Source organism: Chinchilla lanigera, unplaced genomic scaffold (assembly GCF_000276665.1).
Source record: "Chinchilla lanigera isolate Chin_1 unplaced genomic scaffold, ChiLan1.0 scaffold00015, whole genome shotgun sequence".
Lineage (NCBI taxonomy): Eukaryota > Metazoa > Chordata > Mammalia > Rodentia > Chinchillidae > Chinchilla > Chinchilla lanigera.
This window is the reverse complement of record NW_004955416.1, coordinates 27988280-28007924: the sequence shown is the minus strand read 5'-3', so window position 1 is coordinate 28007924 and position 19645 is coordinate 27988280. Positions and strand designations below refer to the sequence as shown.

Here is a 19645-nt window from a genome sequence, read left to right as displayed (position 1 = left end):
TGGAGGCCCAAAGGAATGCATTCCCTACTCTCCTCTTTGCGATGTAGAGGTGGGACTCACACCATAACTTCTCCCTGAGTTCCAGTCCTCATCCCTAAATCCCCTGGAGCTATAGAGCCTCAGTGGGGCCCTCTGGGGTCTCCGTCTGGAATGGGGCACTGCTTGTGCTGCCCTACAGAGGAAATTTCTGCAATGCTTCATGTGCTAGGCTCTGGGCCTCTCCACCACAAGACTGTGCTGCCCTGAGCAGGTCCGTTCTGGGCAGGCTGGGTAGGAGGAGACACGCAGAGCCCTTCCTGTCCTCCCTTTTGCCCTGGCCCCTTGGCAGAACCTGCAGCCCCCATGTCTCAGAGCTGGCCCAGAATGAATGAGCTCCTGTCCTGCCTTCAGCTCATGCTTGTCCCTGGCCTCATGCCTGAGGACCAGAGGGTTTACATCTGTCCTGTTTCCCCTGGCACTGAGGCCCCCAGCTGTCACTGTGGAGCAGGGATCTAGAGCCAGCCTTGTTTGTGGGACCTGGCCAAGCCAGGAGCCACAGTGCCCATGACGGATGGCTTCCGATGGTAAGGAGCAGCTGTGACAGCCACCAACATTCTAGGAGCCTGTGTCATCCTCACTGGAGGCAAGTACTCTGGCTATCCTCCTGAGAAGTGTGACCGTTTAGTCTGAGGGGACAGTGGCATCTCAACTCTCCTAGCAGTAGCTAAGTGGCTAAGCAGGCTTCCAGCTCCCCAGCTGCCAAGCTGCCCGCTCTGCCCAGCAAGAGAAGCCATGCCAGGGCCCATCTGCAGACAGCCTGAAGTGTCCCATGCCATACTTAGAAACGTTGAGTGTCCAGCCAGGGACCAGCACAACCAGAAGAAAGAGGCCAGTTTCCTTCTAGGGTCTTCCAGCCAAATTAGGCTGTTGAAGCACTTCATTGAATCCCGAGAGAGACCCTTTGCCTCCAGCTGGGAGTGTGGGTTCTTGTTCTCTTGTGGATTCTCTTCCAGTGGCATTTGGAGAGAGGTCTGCGCTCTTGGAGCCTGCCACACATTGTGTGATCCCAGGCCAGTCACCCAACCACTCTGAGCATCAGAATTTTTATTGGCAAAATAGGCAGTAGGTAAATAATGTGCACTAAGCAGCTTCTAGATTGGAAATGTGCCTGCAGCCTCTGGCATTTGAATGTCACGAGCACTGTTACTGTCACACACGTGGTGACTATGCCAGGGGTCACTGGCCAGCCCCGTGAGTGAGTTCTTAGTCTGCTGCAAACCCCCTAGGCCCTCAGCTGCAGACATGCTTCCTCTCATTCTTGGGGTTTGGTTCTGTGGAAGGTTCTTGACTAGATGGACGCAATGGGGGAGAGTTTGCTGCTGGATTTTACATCTGGAATTGAATTTGCATGAACTTGTGTGACTAACAAGAAGAAATAGCTAATACTGTATTGAAAACTTCCTTAGGCCAGGCAATTTACACACATTTTCTTACTGGATCTTCACAGCAGTCCTGTAATACAGAGTTTGAGCACCTGTAATCTGAAAATATAAAATCTGAAATGCCTCAAATCTGAAATTTTTGATCACTAACACTGCTGCAACTGGAAGTTCTACACTATCACTCTTATTTTATGCACAGAATTACTTAAAATATTATATAGAATTATCTTTAGGGTATGTGCATAAAGGATAAATGAAACATAAATGAATTTAGTCCCATCCCCTTAATATCTCAATGTAAATGCTATGCAAGTAGTCATATTGGGCTGTTTAGGGAATTTAAATATATATATATATGCATTTCCCAACCATATTTTTGATCCATGGGCACAGAGGGCCAACTGTACCTTAAAATCTTTCATCTACAACTTTGTGCAGTCTTCCAGTTTTAGTGTCAATTTCTGTTCTTCTTAGAAAATATGCTGGTTTATTTTATATATTGTTGTATGCTCTGAAATATGGTAATTATCTGTCTGTTTCCAAAGGTCAGGTAGAAAGTGCCTATAAAAATGAGCAGGTCTGGATACTTTATTAAAAATAGTTTAATCGGCGAGGCAAGATGGCAACCAAGAGGAAACGGCGTGGGAACTTGCTGGTTCGGGCAAAGAAGCCAAAAAGAAACGAAAAAGATGCCGGGCCTCCAGCTAAATCATCGGCTGTGGCAGAAGAGATGGAGGAAGCAGAGAGAGATCGTATCCCAGGCTCTGTTTGCAAGGGCAAGTGGAAAAATAAGGAACGGATTCTCATCTTTTCTTCCAGAGGAATAAATTTCAGAACAAGACATTTAATGCAGGACCTGAGAACCTTGATGCCTCATTCTAAAGCAGATACTAAAATGGATCATAAAGATAAATTATTTGTGATTAATGAGGTCTGTGAAATGAAAAACTGCAATAAATGCATCTATTTTGAAGCTAAGAAAAAACAAGATCTTTATATGTGGCTTTCAAATTCACCTCATGGGCCCTCTGCCAAATTCCTTGTTCAAAATATTCATACCCTAGCTGAACTAAAGATGACTGGAAACTGTTTAAAAGGTTCTCGGCCACTGTTGTCCTTTGATCCTGCTTTTGATGAATTGTCACATTATGCTTTGTTAAAAGAACTCTTAATTCAGATATTTAGTACCCCACGGTATCATCCCAAAAGCCAGCCATTTGTGGACCATGTATTTACTTTTACCATTTTGGATAATAGGATATGGTTTCGGAACTTCCAGATCATAGATGAAGATGCTCAACTTGTAGAAATAGGACCTCGTTTTGTCTTAAATCTGATAAAGATTTTTCAGGGAAGTTTTGGAGGACCAACTTTATATGAAAATCCTCACTACCAGTCACCAAACATGCATCGGCGGATCATAAGATCCATCACAGCTGCAAAATACAAAGAGAAACAGCAAGTAAAAGATGTGCAGAGACTGAGAAAGAAAGAGCCAAAGACTGTTCTTCCACATGATCCTACTGAAGATGTTTTTGTTATACCAGCTAAGGAAAAACCAGTAGAAATACAGTGGGTCAAACCAGAGCCAAAAGTTGATTTGAAAGCAAGGAAAAAAAGGATTTACAAAAGGCAAAGAAAACTGAAACAGAAGATGAACAGTGGAAGTGCAAAATGAATAAGTGGATAGTTGTTTTCCAATTAATGTATATTTATTTCCTATTCAGTGTATAAATACATCTACTATCCTGGACTGCCTTATGTCTAACTTGTGTACCGTTTAAAAGAAAAAGTATCTTAGAATCGGTTGTGTTTATCTTTTTCTAAATAAAGCACTGTATCACCAAAAATAGTTTAATCTTTTATTTCTACCCAGAACTTTTCTATGGATCTATCCAAGTTTTCAATATCTTCATGAGCCTTTTGGAAACAGGTTTCAATAAGTTTTTCTTCTACTGTTTCTTTTAGTGTTTTTCTAACTCTGACTCACTCTCCCTAGGGACTTCGTATTTGATGGTTTTCAACTCCTGCATCTACCCTCCATACCTCTTCACATTTCCTTCATGAATCTCATGCTGTTGTCTTTTTTATGATATTCTGAATTCCGCTTTATTAATTTTAATTTTAACTTGCTCTTCAAGGGTGTCCATCTCTATTTTGACAATCAAACGTCTAATCTTGAAGAGCTTTAATTGGTTCTTTTTTTATAGCAGGCTGATCTTCCTCTAAATAGAGTCATTATAATTCTTTAAAGCCTTTCAAAAGCTTACTTTTAAAGAGTGTTTTCTTGATTGGGGTTGTTATCTGTATGTTGTAGTGGACTTTTCTCAACTATTTAAAGTGTTTTCATGAAGTGCCCATCTTAGACTCTGGGACTTCCTGTTGGTGCATTTGTAAGTGTTTATCTATGTCCTCCAGCTATTGTGGGTGAGAAGCAGGAATGTGTGGCCAGGTGAAGAATACTGAGTGGCCCACTGAATGCAGACACCCTAACAGTCAGTTGGGGCTCTATCTGTCCGTTGTGCCTGTCCTGGATAAACTAGAAACACCCCAAAGTGTTCCCACTATTTCCAGAATTCAGGGCTTTGTTTTCCTCTTCAATCTGACCCCAAGTTTATTACACCTCTGGTCCACTTAACATCCCTGCTATGACTATTGCCGAGCAGCAGATCATTCTAAATTACAGTGGCTGTGGTAACAATCATTTTTTATTGTGATGTCTCATGGAGCTGGCACTTGACTACGTTCAGCTGGGCGACTCTTGCTCAGAGGTTTCCACAGGATTGCAGTGAGTTGGTGGACAGAGCTCAACTTATTTGGGGAGTCAGGTACAGCATCTCCTTCGTGTGTCTTGAGCTTTCTAAAGCATGAAGTCTGGGTGCATAGAACAAGCATGGTCAGAGGTCCAGGCAGAAATGGAATCAGGTTTTATGAGCCAACTTGTGAGCCACGTGGCTTCACTTCTGCAGTTGCAGACCTACTGAGGTTTCAGGAGAAGCAGAGACCCCCAGTGCTGGTTGGGAAGTGTCAGAGTCTCTTGTAAGAAGAGCACATGCAGTGGAAAATATTCTTACAGCCATCTTGGAAAATGTAGCCGGTTACAACTCCCTTTTCCCTAGCAGTGCCAGGAATTAACTTATTTTCTTAAACACTTTCTCTGTATTTTTTAGAACTTAGGGGAGAAGCAGGAGGACAAATGTGTGTTCATCAGCCACCTTGAGGCATTCTCCCCATATCATTTATTAATTCCTGGGTTCTGGGCTACCACTCTATCTCATTGTTTATGCCATCTCATCTTTTCGGTGCTACCTACACCCAGCTCCTGGGACAGTCGGTGGTACAGACTTGAGGCGGAGGTCTGTTCTCCTGACCTCATCCAGCAGGAGCTCGAAGTGGGGTCCAGTCCCGGTGACAACCCGTGGATCTCAGAGCCTTTCACCAGCTCTGCGGACCCCTAGTACCTCAGGTCTCTCCTGGACACCAGTACCTCCCAGTTGGGAATGCTCTGGGAAATTCTCACTTCTAGTCATCATACAGGAGAGCCACTGCCACCCAGGCGTTGATGGATAGAATTTCTTTTAGGAATGGCTCGACCCATTTTAAATTTTCCCGCTCTTGTGTCTTGCTCTTGGCAGGTCCAGTAAAAAGGGAGAGCACCCCGCAGTGCACCCCAGCACTTGGCTGCTCTCGTCTCTCTCCTCTGCCTCAGTCCTCCTGTAGGTGGAGGCTGGTGAGCTGCCTTGTCATCACTTGGCCATAGAGGGCCTCAGTGGAAGGGCAGCACGGTGGGCATGAGGAGGGCACGGCAGCCTCCTGAAGCTAGAATTAGGGTCTGGGAGCTAATGGCCCATGCTGGGCACCATGATGGGAACTTGGGATTGGGAGATGGTCATCCCTGCTCAGCTCAGCAGGGCTCCAGGTTTGTGCCAATGAAATGCTCAGGAGCAAAAGGATGGAAGGAGCCTGCCGTCCCGAGCCCATGCAGGGAAGGCACCTCCTAGAGACAGATTTGCTTTCTATGAAAGGAAGCCCAAATTCTGTAATAATGGTTTTTGTCCTATCATGATCTCGTCTCCCCCAGTGGGCCTGGAGTCATGTTACACTCAACTGGCTTAGTGCTGCTTTTTGATCTATGTGACAATGAATTGAACTCATGCGACAAGGTGAAATCATGACAAATAACCTGCTTAGTGTTCAATTTCCTAACTTTTCTTAGAAGAGCAAATATGACCTCTGCACCAGATCAAGGGCAAAACCTCCAATCGTTTGACTTCATTCCCACATGAAAGCTGCCACTCGAACAAGAGGGGCACGTACGAAGCTGAGCCTTCGCTCTCAGGCACACACAGAACACAGCACCTGCAAAGGAAGGCAGGAGCCATGCATGGATATTTTGAAGTCTGTGAGTGTTTCCCTTTGAATGCCGTTGACTGGACTCTGCCAGATCTGCCCCTCCAGACCATCTGCAAGAGGCACTGTGATCTGGAGCAGCATTTTAAAAAGCTGATTTGGTCCAGGTTTTTTTTAAAAAAGGATCAAAACAAAACAAACACTCACCCCCCCAGGGTGAACGACAACTTTTTCCCAGGGTAGTCAGCACTGTGGCCAGGTTGCCCTTGGCGACGACACATTTTGGGCTGGCGAATTCTGTGCACTACAGGGATGGTGGAAGGTCAAGTCTATTTCCGGCTCCACATTCTGCAAAGCCAAACTCACACTTTGGGCCCCTCGCCTGCTCTCTAGTCCCCCAGCTGGCCTTCTCAGCAGGGAGAATAAAGTCGGTGTTGTAGCTTCGTGGGACTTCTGCCTGCAGATAGCCTGGTGGCTGGTGAAGGCAGCTGGTCACTGCCCACGGCCCTGGCTGCTATTGGTCATTTGGGCCCTGGAGCTGGGAGTGTTGGTCAGGCTGCTCAGCCTCCTGCCAAAGCCATCTCCACAGCCACAGACACCCGCTTGCCACCTTTACTCCTTTCCTAGAAACTTCTGTCCATCTCTCTACTCCCAAAGGGTCACAGTGGCCAGTGACAGAAGGATCCTAGCAACAGCCTGGATCAGAAACAAATGACAAAGACAAGGTGTGTTTCATCTCCGAGTTCGCCACCCCACCACCGCAGTGGTCTGCTCTTGGCGCTCCAGACACATTGGTTGCTATAGCAGCCCATGACTCCTGAGCCCCATTTCATCCGTCAGGCCCAGAAACACGGAGCACAGCCTGGCAGACCAGCCCCGGAGCTCAGCCAGTGTGAGCGGCCAGTCCCTGGTCACCAGCCCCTTTCTCAGGCCTGAGGGGCTGCTGTTTCCCTGGGCCTGGAGCCTTGGCAGCGCGTTGTGAAGCTGTCTCCTGAGAGACAGTACTTGGGCCCCTGAGCCAAGCTCATTACCTGCTGAGGAAGGGCCAGCTGTCCTGTCACCTTGGCCTCTTGGGTCCCAGCAGCAGGCGTGGAAGTGGAAAGAGTCAGAGTGTTGATCGCCACAGCTTTCTGAACCTCTTTCTTGGCCACCTGCTCCAGTTACTGCTGTGTGGTAAAAACCACCCCAGAACTTAATAGTAGATAACACTGTCTTCCCACAGTATGGTCCTGTGGATCTGGGATTTGAAGGGCACAGTAGGGACACTTGTCTTTACCTTGTAATGTCTGAGGCCCAACGGCAAAGACTCCACGGTTGAGGGGGACCAAACATCTAGAACTATCTGAAGGTGTCTTCTCTGGTGTCCCTTCTCCTCCAGTGATGACCTTTGTGTGGCTTGGGCTTCCTCACAGCATGGCCGCCTTGTCTGGTGGCTCCTCGTCTTCTTGTCTAGGCGCTCAGGGCTTCACAAGTGGGTGCTCATATTCACCTTTTGACTCAATTTTGGAAGTCAGGCTGCTTCATCTCCACTCCATTCTATTGTTTAGAAAAAGTCACAGACCCCCATAATTGAACGGGAGGAACAGAGATGTCCCCTCTGACTGGGACAGATGTGGGACGTGAGATCTGACACAGTGCCTCTGGGTTCCCATTCCACTCGGTCCGGTCCAGCTGCACAGGCAGGCTTGGCCAGGTCCCTCGGGTGCCTGCTCCGCTTCCTAACAGCTGCTGGGCAGTTCCTCACAGGCCCAGTACTGAGCTGGGCCCCAGAGCCTGGGGGAAGCCTCGATACCTTTGTCTCTTTCACCACAGCTGGGCAAGTTCAGGGTTAACAGGAGCCCACGGGCCCCTGGCTTTAGCGGAATATCCTGGCCTGCCTGGGCCTGGCCAGCCTCCTTCACAATCTGTGGCTGCTCATGTGGCTTTGGGTCTTGTGTTTCTTGGCTCTTGATTTGTGGTGCTGGAATGAGGGTTGCCAGGCAGAGCCTCACCCTGGAGCCAAGCAGGGTGGGGCCTAGAGAGTCCCCAGTGACCCAGAGCTTCTTGTGGATGCCTCCCCTCGGTGGCTGAGGGTGAGGGGCTTTGGGACAGCAGCTTTCTCCATCCCCTGCCCTGGCCACGTAAGGGACAGGTTCTCCTCTGCAGAGTAATGTCTGTGCGGCTGACACAAAGGTGAATTGCACATGTGCTCCTGCTGCCATCGGTGGTGGAGTTCTGAGGAGGTTGCTGAGGTCAGGGCAAGGATTGGTAGGTCTCAGCTGTGAAAATCGGAGGTCTCTGTAGTTCTACAAGCTACTTTTGTCCAGAGACAGCCACAGGAAAAGTTTTGTCCCCCAGTTTGCAGACTCCCCCTCCATTGTCTCCCCTCTTCCTATGAGCCATGAACTCTCAGGTCTCCAAAGCCCCCCAGAGTGAACCCGAGGCCCTACCTGGGCATGCGCCTGGCCATTGGGCCACATGTGGGAGGGATTAAATGGTGTGTATGCACAGTGCATGCCATGCACACTGGAAATCACACACACACGTGCTTGCACGCAGAGCAGATTTCACAAGCCTGTGATGCAGGGAAGCCAAGTTACGTTTGTCAAACTTTCTTGCACAAGGAAGGCAAGATGTCAGTTTGAAAGTTTCAAGACGGCCCCATCCCCCCCTCACGTCCCCGCCCCCGCCCAGGCATGCGGGGCTCCTGTGGGGCTCTGGCTGCACTGCCACCCGGTGTTTGTATTTACATGTGTCCACACGCAGCCACAAAGGTTCCTTCTTTCCCAGGTGGGCTGATACTTGGGAATACTTGGTAAAGTAAACTCATCACGCCCACAGACTCTTCTCAGAAGGCCCAGGAGCCAGGCGCATCCGTTTCTCAGCTGGCCCTGTGCTGGCCGGGTAGAGAGGCTGGTGGGAGCGCAGGGGGTGTGCGGCTCTGCACGGGGCGCCCCCTGGCTGCGGGCGTGAGAAGTGCTCCTGAGAATGGACATGTTGGGGTGGGGATCAGAGGCCTCCCTCCCGCACCTGGCCTATGAGCTGGGAGCCAGGGAGACAGATGTGGTATCTTCCATAACCCCTGGTCATCCAAGAGACACTGCCCCGAGAGACATGGCCCCCATAGTATCCTCCTTGCACACACCCTTACTCCTGGGCTCCCATTGTGTGCCCCCCTGTGTGTTGTTGCTAAGTCAACCCTGTGACCTTCCTACTTTGTCAAGCGGGAAACAGAGGTGTCAGAGGCCGAGATACTTGTCCTGGGTTTTGGTGGGCAATGGCAGAGGCAACACTGAAACCTGGGCCTTTGTCTCCAAACCTTGCCCATGACACCGTGTTGAGGAATAGCGTCCAGGGCTGGGTTCCAGCAAAGCCTCTGGTCCATAGTGCAACCCCAACAGGGAGGTTTAGGATAACACCGGGACATTAGGCTTTTGGTGTGAGAGGGCCAAGTAGACCCCCCCGTCCCCAGCTGTACCTCCCTGTGCTCAAGGGTCCTGGGCTCTTCTCTTGCGTGGAGTGTGGCAGTTTGACGAATGCATGCTATTGGTTCTTTGTCACAGCCTTCCATGGGGGACATTCCCCACATCTCCCCACCACTGTGAAGGATGCTCTGGTCCTTTGTGCGCTCCGCAGATACATTTCACTGGGGGCAACAAATACCTCAGTGTTCTTTAGATTAAATTGTAATGATTTTTATAAATAAAATCCACAGAATGAGTTCATGAGCTTTCACTTCTCTGGCCACCTCTGAGATGACGCTTTTGTGCCTGACGCAGCTCTTACAGAAGTGGAAGCGGTTTCTAGTTCCTTCTACCCCACCCCAGCTCTCTTCCTCTTGTCTCACCCTGCAGCCCTGGGCAGAGGCTGCACTGTGCAGAGGGTTGTCACAGCAGCTTTGGGGGGACTTGAAGAGGGAGGAGCCATTCCAGTCAGCGGGATGGATAGCATCTCACTCTGCACAGCGCTCACCATATCTCAGAGGAGCGGGTGCAGAGGCTGGCTCTGGCCCTGTGCCGTGCACACCAGGGCCATGTGCAGAGCTGTGGTTCCTCCTCTGGGACTGGTGCAGGCTTGGAAGGCAGAGGTCAAAGTGCCTCCTGGAAAGGTAGTCATGCCCTGCCTGCTAGGACTGGGGGTAGGATTCTGAAGTTCCAGAAGACACCAGAGAGGAGGGATTGGAGTGGAGAATATGGCAATTCCCCAAGAGGAGAGTAGCCCTGAGCCCCCAGGACGTGGCTGCCGTGGGCTCGTATTGACCTAGCAGGAGAAAGACCTATCTATCACGGGGGCAGAGAGGGGCAGTGTCGGGACACTGGTGGTGTGGGGATGGGGTTCCATGGGGATGGGAGCACCCTGGTCCCAGTGAGCTCTCCAAGCACCATGGCTCTCAGGAGCAGCCCACGGCAGGCTGGTGTATCCCAGAACCAATGGAGCCTTGAGCCCAGGATCTGAACTAGCCTAGACTCAGAAGGAGGGATCTGAGGAGCTCATGGGGACGGGTCCAGGGAGAGCTGGATGACAGCCATAAATCGGGGCAGTGGAAACAGCAGCACGCACAGCAGCGCACACCAGGCCACCAGAATTCACCTTACCGAGCACTCCCTGAGAGGGCTGCATGGGAAGGACAGAGTCCGCACCAGAGGGCAAGGTGGTCATGCATGTCTGGGCCCCTTGGTCCGCTGTAAACGGCTGCTGGGGAAGTGGGCTCTGGGTGCGGGTGATTCGAAAGGTACTTCTCCGATATGCAGCATGCCACTAGAAGCCCAGCCCCAGAGGCTGACAGAAGCTGCTGCCAGCTCTTTGAGTGGTCTGTGCTGGGTGGGCTGTGCCCATTGGATGCCACCGAGGCTCGTTAGAGGTGTGGTGTTTTGGCATGTGCCCTCTCTCTCATTTGGACACTTGGCTCCGGGGGGGTGGTGGTGGAGGGTGTGCAAATGCCCTTCTAGGCATCCCAGTGCCCCTGGATCCGACCCAGTTCTCCTGAGACCTGGTGTCTGTGCTATTGGCATTCAAGGGTCAACATTCATGTGGCCTGGGATGAGACGGGACAGCCGCGGCCCTCAAGAAAGGCAGAAGTGTTGGCTCCAGGAAATTGCTTCTGTTCCCGCATGAGGGTTTCCCCCTCTACACCACAGGATGTGCTTCCTACAGCCTCCCCCGGGAAAAGTAAGACGCCTGCCAGCCTTACAGGAATAAGATGACTGGCTATCACGTGCGTAGAGGATTATTTCTGGATTCTGGACATTGAATCACCAACAAAAGTACTCTTTTGTCTGCTAGAATGCTCAGAGTCCCAAAATGGACTAATCACAATAAGAATGTACATGCTTTGGTCCAGCAGTAATTTTATAGTTATGAAAAGTGAGTATTTTTATAGGTGATTTTTTTCTTATTGCAAAGGAAATAATTGAGACAAGTCAGAAGAAAAACAATAAAAGTGAGTGGGAATCTCACTTGCCAGAAATTACCTTTAGTAACACTTCGGTCTATGTCTTTCCTGCCTTTCATCTATACATTGATAAATAAAAAATACTCTGTACGATTTCTTATTAACGTGAATCCCACTTCCTATATTACAAATGCATTTTCTCATCTTTAAGTGGCTAGTTTTAGATTGCATGGATGCCACCACAGAGCCTTTGGAACAAAGAGGGTATTTTGGACTGAGCTGTGATCCTTCAAAATGCATATGCTGAAGTCCTAACCCTTAGTACTTCGGAATGTGACTCCGGGTCAGGCTTCCTGTGGGTGAGAGAGGGGTGAGCGGCGTCTGAATAATGATGTCAGAAATAGCTTTCTTGCACCCTGGCTTTACCCCAGGAAGGGTCAAGATCTCGGGGGCCATGGTGCATGGCTGAGGGCTCCTGATCTGGGTCTGCATTCATCAGTCACAGGGGTAGGGAGAGGGACCCTAGGTGTCCAGACTTATGGGATGGCGTTGGGCTGTCCTGGCCAATCAGAGGTGGCTGATATGTCCCACATCCTGCAGCCTCACTCTGCAGAGTCACAAGGCATGTGCTGGGGTGGCATCCGCCTCTGTCTTTCTTCCATCACTCGCATCTCTTTTGGGACCTCTGGGCTCCTAGGACATGGGCGATGGTGGCTGTCTAGCCTGGAAGTGGGGTGAGTGTGCTTTTTGGGGAAGGCGGGAACAGAATGCCATCTTCCTCTGGCTCTTTCTGGCCTCTAGATCAGAGAGGAGGGCATTCCACCAAACCTGAAGCATCTCCATCGCTGTCTACTTCTGACTGGTGGATGTGAGTATGCCTGGATGCCTGGCAAGGTGCTGCTGGATCATGTGACCATCTCTACACTCTAAGCCTCCTGAATCTATTAAACATGAAATAACCTGTCTAAGTGCTAAGACACAGCTTCTACATGGAATAGATCACTTTAGTTTTTGGCAGTGCTGGGGATTGACTACAGAGCTATGCAAGGGCTTTATCACTGAGTGACAACTTCAGCCCTTTTTAGTCATTAATTTTCATTTTGAGTCAACACCTTGCTCTATTGCCTTGGCAACTGAGCCTTGGATTTGGCTGCCTTTGAACTCGTGATCTTCCTGTCTCAGCCTCCTGAGTAAGTGGGGTTACCGGCGTGAGCCACTGTGCACGACTTGAATACATAACTCTTGAGCTCTGACAGTTTCTCCAGTTAAACACCAATTTTAAATTCTTACTCAATCCCACTTGTAAACATTTAATTAAAATCAAAGTCTAAAATATTAGACCATCTTCAGCACTTTGAGTACCTTAAGAAATAGACAAAACACATCTAAAATATATTGGTTAAATAAGCAAGTACAATTGTTCCTTGGTATCCATAGGGAATTGTTTCCAGGACCACTCATGGGCACCAAAATCCACAGATGCTTAAGTCCCTAATATAAAATGGTGTAGTGGGCCAGGGATATAGCTCAGCGGCACAAGCGCCTGCCTGGCAAGCACAAGGTCCTGAGTTCAATTCCTGATACCAAAAAAAAAAAAAAAAAAAAAAAGGTGTAGTATTTGCATAGAACACACAGTCCTTCCAAATACTTTAAATCACCTCTACATTGCTTATAATACCCAATACAATGTAAATGCTATGTATATAGCTGTCTATGCTATGTATATAGCTCTTGGTTACTTTTCTGTGGTTGCTGAGACAAAATACCTCAAGCCCCAAATTAAGGAGGGAAAAGTTTATTTAGCTCAGTTTAAAGAGGTTTCAGTCCATAATCAGCTGGCCCCAAGGCTCGGTGGTGTGGCACAGGAGAAACACTTCAAGGCGGCAGAAGACAGCAAAAGCAACAAGAGCATGAGGGAGGAGGAGAACAAGCCTCTTTTTCTCCCTTACATAGGGTGCAGGCTACCTGCCCTGGGGAGGGTGTAGCACTCACACCTACTCCCCGCCCTCCTCTTGCACAGGCTCAGGATGTTGACAAAGTGAGGATCCTGGCCCCCTGCTGAGTCACTTAGTTAAACTTCAAAACTTCTCAAGCTGATACCATGAGCAGCATCCTGGAGCAAGAAGGGCATGTCCTCTACCCCCCAGGATGTAGAACTGCTGAGTTACTTAGTTAAGCTTCTAGACTCTTCAAGTTGCCACAATGTATCAACCATTACACTAGCTCTAATATTGCGTTGTTTAGTGAGGACTGACAAGAAAAAAGCCTGTGTACCTTTGGTACAGACAGCTGCTCTGTACCTTTGGTATGGAGCAGCCATGTTTTAGGAGCTAATCTTACGCATGGGCTGTTTCTCTAATGTTTTTATTTCAAGAGGAAACCTTTATTTCCATAGACTTTTAGATCCCATGGATGTGGAGAGCTCACTTTACTCTAAAACTGGCCCCATGCTGAAGCCTTAGATTTCATCTTTCCTCCTTACTCCACTCTAACTTCTTACTGTTATTCATAGCTCTTCTCAGGGTGTCCAAGCCTTCTTAGGGCTGCAGTAACCACCACCAAGCCCAGGAGAAAAGGCCAGGCCTCAGTATGGCTGAATAAAGACAGAGGACACAGGGGCTGGGGGTGCACAATTCTCTCCAGGCAGGGCCCCTGGCTGCTGTTCCCTGGAACCCCAGCTCAGGCATCAAGCTAAGTGTCTTTTCTGCACAAAGAAGCGCAGATGTGGGCCCCTGGAAACTAACTTTTTGCAAACCCTGGTGATGTCTCCCAGTTGAAGCATCTTGATCTATTGATCTGCTTTGCTAGCATCGCGGAAAACACATCTTGCTAGCATCTGTTGAGCAGGCCAAGTCCGGGTTCTTTTCTCAGGCCTGTGGTATGGGCAGCTCACCATCTCAGGACTGTCTGGGGATGGCCAGCTTCTCTGAATCTGCCAGGCTCTTGCTGCTGGTCGCCCTCTTTTTAGGTGGTGATCAGGGTGGCCATTGAGCAGCAGGACCTACTTCTTCCAGGACTGTGTTCCTCAGGTTCGTGTTTTCCTTCTTACCCATAGAGCAGCCATGTTTTATGAGCTAATCTTGTGCATGAGCTGGAGGAAACAGGCTCCCATTTGTTTATGGGAATAGGCCTCTAACCATTGAGCAGTCACAGAGTACACATGCGCCGTGAGATCTAACTTCATTTTCAGTTACAACTACTGTCTGTATGTTTTGTAATAACGTTTGCTTTTGTGCACCACTGACTTTCACTGCATATCACTGCACTGCATTACTTCAATAACCATCGCAGCTTGTCAGAGTGAGCTCCTTTAAGAGAGTTCTTTGGTCTTTCACTACTGCCCTCAAAGCCCTTGAATATCCAGCCTGTCCTGAGCCTATTGTAAATTTTTTTTCATGGGAGCCCCTATGTGTCTACATGCACATATAGTAGGGGTGTGTGCGTATGTGTATATATGTATCTGTGTGTGTATGTGTGTATTTTCATGTGCTGTATGTATTTGCATGCACAAATGTGTATATGTATGCATGCTTATGTGTGTGCATGTATCTATGCCTATGGGTGTGTGTGTGTGTGCGTGTGTTGTGATGTATATGGGTGTGTGTGTGTGCATATGGTCTTGCTGCACAGGCGTAGGTTCCAGACCTAGAAGAGTGTGCAAGTTTTGGTGACACGTGGAAGTGCTACTCTTTAGGTCACTTTTAATGATGGAACTAGAAAATATCTTTGATGACCATGTGAATTGACTTCCTTTTTAAACACGCCATGCTCATGACAAGAAAAGCCCATCACGGAGGTCTGAGCCCGTCCCTGGAGCACCGGCCCCTGTGTGCTCTTCTTGGAGCTCCTGTGACCTTTCCACCCTCACATGGTAGGTGGCCAGCCCTGCCCACTCCTCCTTTCTTTTACAGTGAGACTTTTCTGCCAGTGCCAACCTCTCCTCTTTGCCCCTTCCCCTGAGGTGCTCCCAGTGTGGGGGAGATGGAGCAGATGGAGCCACAAACCCATCGGGATGAGCTGAGTGATCTGTGGTCACAAAACCCCCAGGTCCCTATATTCCCAACTGCCAGTTTTATGCTTTATATCCATGGTTGGTTGTCTGGGCACTGTGGCTCATTTTCTTAGGGTGAAGGCTGACTGAGGTTCCCCCAGCTCATGCTCTGGGGTATAGGGCAGTGTGATGGAGCATGTGGGAAGCTGACATGAACAGTGCAGGTGACAGATGTTTCCTGTCCTAGTCACAGGGCCTCTCCCTGCCTACTGACTGACCACTGTGGACCAAGAACTGCAGCTTGACCATGTTCCCATAAGAGCAGTGAACCTTGGTGACAGTGCTGGGGATGACAGAGACCACCAGTGGCCAAGTGGACACTTATCTTGTTTTATTCCTATTTCATGTTTCTAAACACATACCCCAGCATGAGTGTTACGGCTCATGTCTACATGCCCTCCAAAGCCTCATGCACTCATAGCTGGGCTTCTTCAGAGGTGGTTGGATCTAGATGTGTGATGCTGGGTATGATTCATGGTGCAATTAGCATTGCACCAAGGGCACTAAGATTAAGGGTGTGAGATCTACCCACCCTAAGTAGTCTGGATAAGACAAAAGGGGCAGTAAGACGCTGTTAAGGTCCCTTGTTGCTTTTGCTGCCACTGCCTGCAATGAACTGTTTCTCCTTTGGGATGCCCCTCTGCCATGTGCCTCTCTGCCTTGGAGCCAGCTGACTACAGACTGAAACCGCTACATACTGTAAGCCAAGCAACTCTTTCCTCCCTTAACTTGTGGGTGTTGGGTATTTCGTCTCAGCAATGAGAAAAGGAACTAAGACAATGATACTCCTAAATCTTGGTAATCTCTTACATACTAATCAATCTATTTTTGTGTGTGCACCTTAACTCAACTATCAAACAAAGGTGTTAGTAAAAGTCTGGCTGATATTTCAGAAAATGGCAGACCACTTCACAATAATAGGGCAATGCGTACTCCTTGGGGAAGGTTTCTTGGAGAGTGAGCGTCTTGGGCCGGGTGGGGAGCTGGGCCAGGGCAGTGGACAGGGTCCTTTCTGGTCTCTGAGCCCATTCTGGTAGAGTAAGAATAATCACTGTTGTTTCACTGAGGAGAAACCAGGGCACAGAGGTAGGCAGCTTGCTCAGGGTAGGGGGCTTCAGTTGGATATCAAAGCCACTAAACCCAAAATTTGGGCCTTTGGGTGATGAGGCTGGATCCCAGCCTCATCCCCTTTGCCACTGTGTTTTGGTACAAAACGACTGCTTATTGCAGGGGAGAAGACCATAGACCATACCCATTCTCACTGCTGCAGAAGGCAGTGCTGGGGCCTGTCCAGCCTCACTCCGTGCTCCTCCATGCGTGCTCAGGTCCTCTGCTTGAACATGCACAGGCGTTTGTGAGCGCCAGCTTAGCTGAGAACTTACAGTGCACCGGTGGGGGTCATGGAAAATGTATCTGAACACTCAGGAGTTCCGTTTGGCTATAGCCGTTGGGAGCTGAAAGGTGCAGGCAAAACAAGGAAGTGTGTTTTTTACCTTCGGATGTCATGAGAAGCTGTTGGCTCGCAGCCAGGGCTGGCGCAGAGAGCTGCCTCCCGTGACCATCCCAGGGGCCTCCCAGCACCCCGAGGAGGAGCCCTGTCTTGTTGTTCTGACAAAGAACAGGGAGGCACGGGGTGGGGCCGAAGGGCTCTTGTTGACTCAGCTCTTCCCCTTCTTGTCCACGCTGCTCCTGGAGGAAGCTCAGCCCCAGGGCCGGTCCTGTCTGCAAAGGTTCCTGGGAAACCACGTGCAAGTAAAACCAAGGTTCGCTATTGAGCAGAAGGGGGCTAGCTAGCAATTTTGGCCGCGGTGCTTGTCAAAGTGCTGTTGTAGCTAATGCACTTCCCCCGTGCCTCCTAGATTTGGCTTTGGATGGGAACTATCATTAGGGATTTAGAGGTACAGAGAGTTGGTGGAAGATGTACTCTTTCCAGGGTCACAACAGGCTCAGATCTGGGGATTCGTGCTTGCTGGTTTTCCTGCGCCTTGGGGGAGTTTGTGTTATGACATCTCCTCTGAGGCTGCCCGAATGTTTCCTCGCTGAGGAACAACCTACAGAGCAGCATGTACTACAGCCCTGGAGTACAGAGAAGTGGGGTCTGCTCCGCCTCCCAGGCAGGATCATTGCGGAAATCCTGCAGGTTTCAGCAATCAGTAGCCAGGGAAGGTGGTGGCAGCCCAGCCAGTGCGCACTGCATCCAACAGGCCTTTGCTTTCTAGGGTACAGCGTGGCGGATGGGAGGGAGCTGAGTGTTGTCTTCTAGGCAGGGAAGGCTCCAACCCTGTTCCTGGGCTGCATGCTCTCCTGATGCCAGGACAAGGGGTCATCAGCATCGGGACCCACTGACCTTCATTAACTGAGCCCTACATCTGTCCTGTCCTGTGCACATTTACCTTGCCTGGGGCTGCGCCTGCATCCCAAAGACACCAGGGCGGTTACAGCTCAGCCCTGACCATGGAGGTCAGATGAACAAGACAGCGTTGATGGGGAGCTGGCCTTGCCCGGGACCTGATACCCTCCACAGGTTCACATGGACTCCGAGGGAGGCACTTTGTTCCTGGGGTCCAGGGGAGAAGTCCCTTTCAGCTTGGATCACCACTGTGCAAAGGTGTGCATGCAATTCAGAGTGTAGCGAAGAAGGTATAAAGTGAAAACAAAGGGCCTTTCCCTGTGTGCCAGCAATTAATCCTCTTCCCCAGAGGTACTGTAAGTCTACCAGGTTCTCAGCACCCTTTGGGATAGTCTCCATGTGCGCACATGTGTAGCTCTGCAACCATTTTTATGCAAATGGTAACCGAACACACACTGCACAGCAAGCTGCTCTTTAAAAACAAAATACATACACTGTACCTCAGAGAGTGCTGCAGCCCAGCGCGTTCAGCACTGCCTCTCCCCCGAGTCAGGCTGCAGGGCATCAGACTGTTGCAGGTACAGAGATGTATGATTTCCCTCCTGACAGGTCTGGGAGGTTTCCTGTCCGAGAAACGCTGTGATGAACAGCCTTGTTCTGTATTTTTGAGGACTTCCGCAGATATTCAGGATTAAACAGGTGAGTGGGACTTCCAGCTAACAATGTATGTGTGCATCTGAAATGACAGATTCTGCCAAAATGCCCTGTAATAAGCAACCTGGTACAGACTACTTCCTCTTCGGTCTCTTCTCCTCCACTCAAGCAGTCAAAGTTTTTTTTTTTTTTTTTTCTCAAAGATTGTCTAAGCCCTGCTTAAAACTGCCAGAAGCTGCAACAGACTCACAACTATAATTCTGTGTTTGGTGAGTCCCTGAGCTCTGTTGCCTTCACCACAGTTCTGCCACTCCAGCTTTCATGGGTCTCTCTAATGTATCAGCTCTCCCCTACCACAGGGCCTTTGCACGCATAAGTCTTTTCACCTGCTGCCCTGAGATCCCCACTTAAATGCAGCTTCTCAGATGGTACCTCCCCATGCAGGCCTTCCCCCGCCTCAGTGATACGCATGCCCTCGCGTCATTAGCTGCCATTGTGTTCACTGTCACCCTGCACAGCAGAAGCGAGCGCTTAGAAGCTGAGGTTTTTGTCTGTATGATAAGCCCTGTGTCTTAGTGATGGTGTCTGACACTTAGCAGGTATGCAGGAAATAACCGCTGGCCCTGAGCCTCTGCCATGTGACGGCAGAAGATGCCATTTGATTGCTGTCTTCATGACTGCTGGGTGGAGCCTGGCACTGAGGCAGTTTTACAGGTCTGCATTTCTATGTGATTTACAGGTCTGCATTTCTATGCGATTCAGTTGCCTGTTCGCCCTTTCCCATTTTCCTATAGGGCTTTCTTTTTTTAACTGAGAGGTAGAAATTCTTTGCATGCAATATATGTGAGCACTTCAGTTTTGTTGCCAATGTCTTTACCTTTGCACTGCGTAGTAATCCATTTTTCCATTTAAGTGCCTAGTTTTTGTGCAGTCAAGTTCGTTGGCTGATTCCTAGATGGTCTCTAACCATGGTGTGAAGAAGTCCTCTCTGGCTCTGAGGGGGGCCTCTCCTCACAGTGGCCCGGGCCCAGGGTGGGGCTGCACCCATGGGCAGGAGAAAAGAGAGGTCTGGCTTGTTGGGGAGCCTGGGTGTCTGCAAAGCTCTCTGGCTGCAGGTGGGTGACAGGGCGCAGGCTTTGGGTGGGGGTCAGACAGGACCTGGATTGCATCTGGGGGGTCAAGTGGGCAGCAGGGAGCACAGGGCGGAGGTGGAGGTGAGAGGAAGGGGAGAGTGGGGATCCCCAAGGCCCTGCCAGGAGGCAGCGTGGGGGAAGGCAGGGAGGCGGGTGAGAGGCACATGCTCTCCCCAGGCCTGTGACCAGGGGGCAGGTGGAGGATGTCCGCGGTGGGCTGAGCAGGGGCATCCATTCCTGCCCAGGAAGCTGGTGGGCCTGGGAAGGACCGAGCCTGTGCTGCTGTCACAGCACTTGAAAGACAGACGCCACGGC

General features: G+C 49.8%; 1 pseudogene; it reads left to right on the top strand.

Moving 5' to 3' along the window:
- Positions 1-18324, top strand: part of LOC102009053 — a 29380-nt pseudogene extending 11056 nt beyond the window's left edge.
- Positions 18325-19645: the final 1321 nt, after the last annotated feature.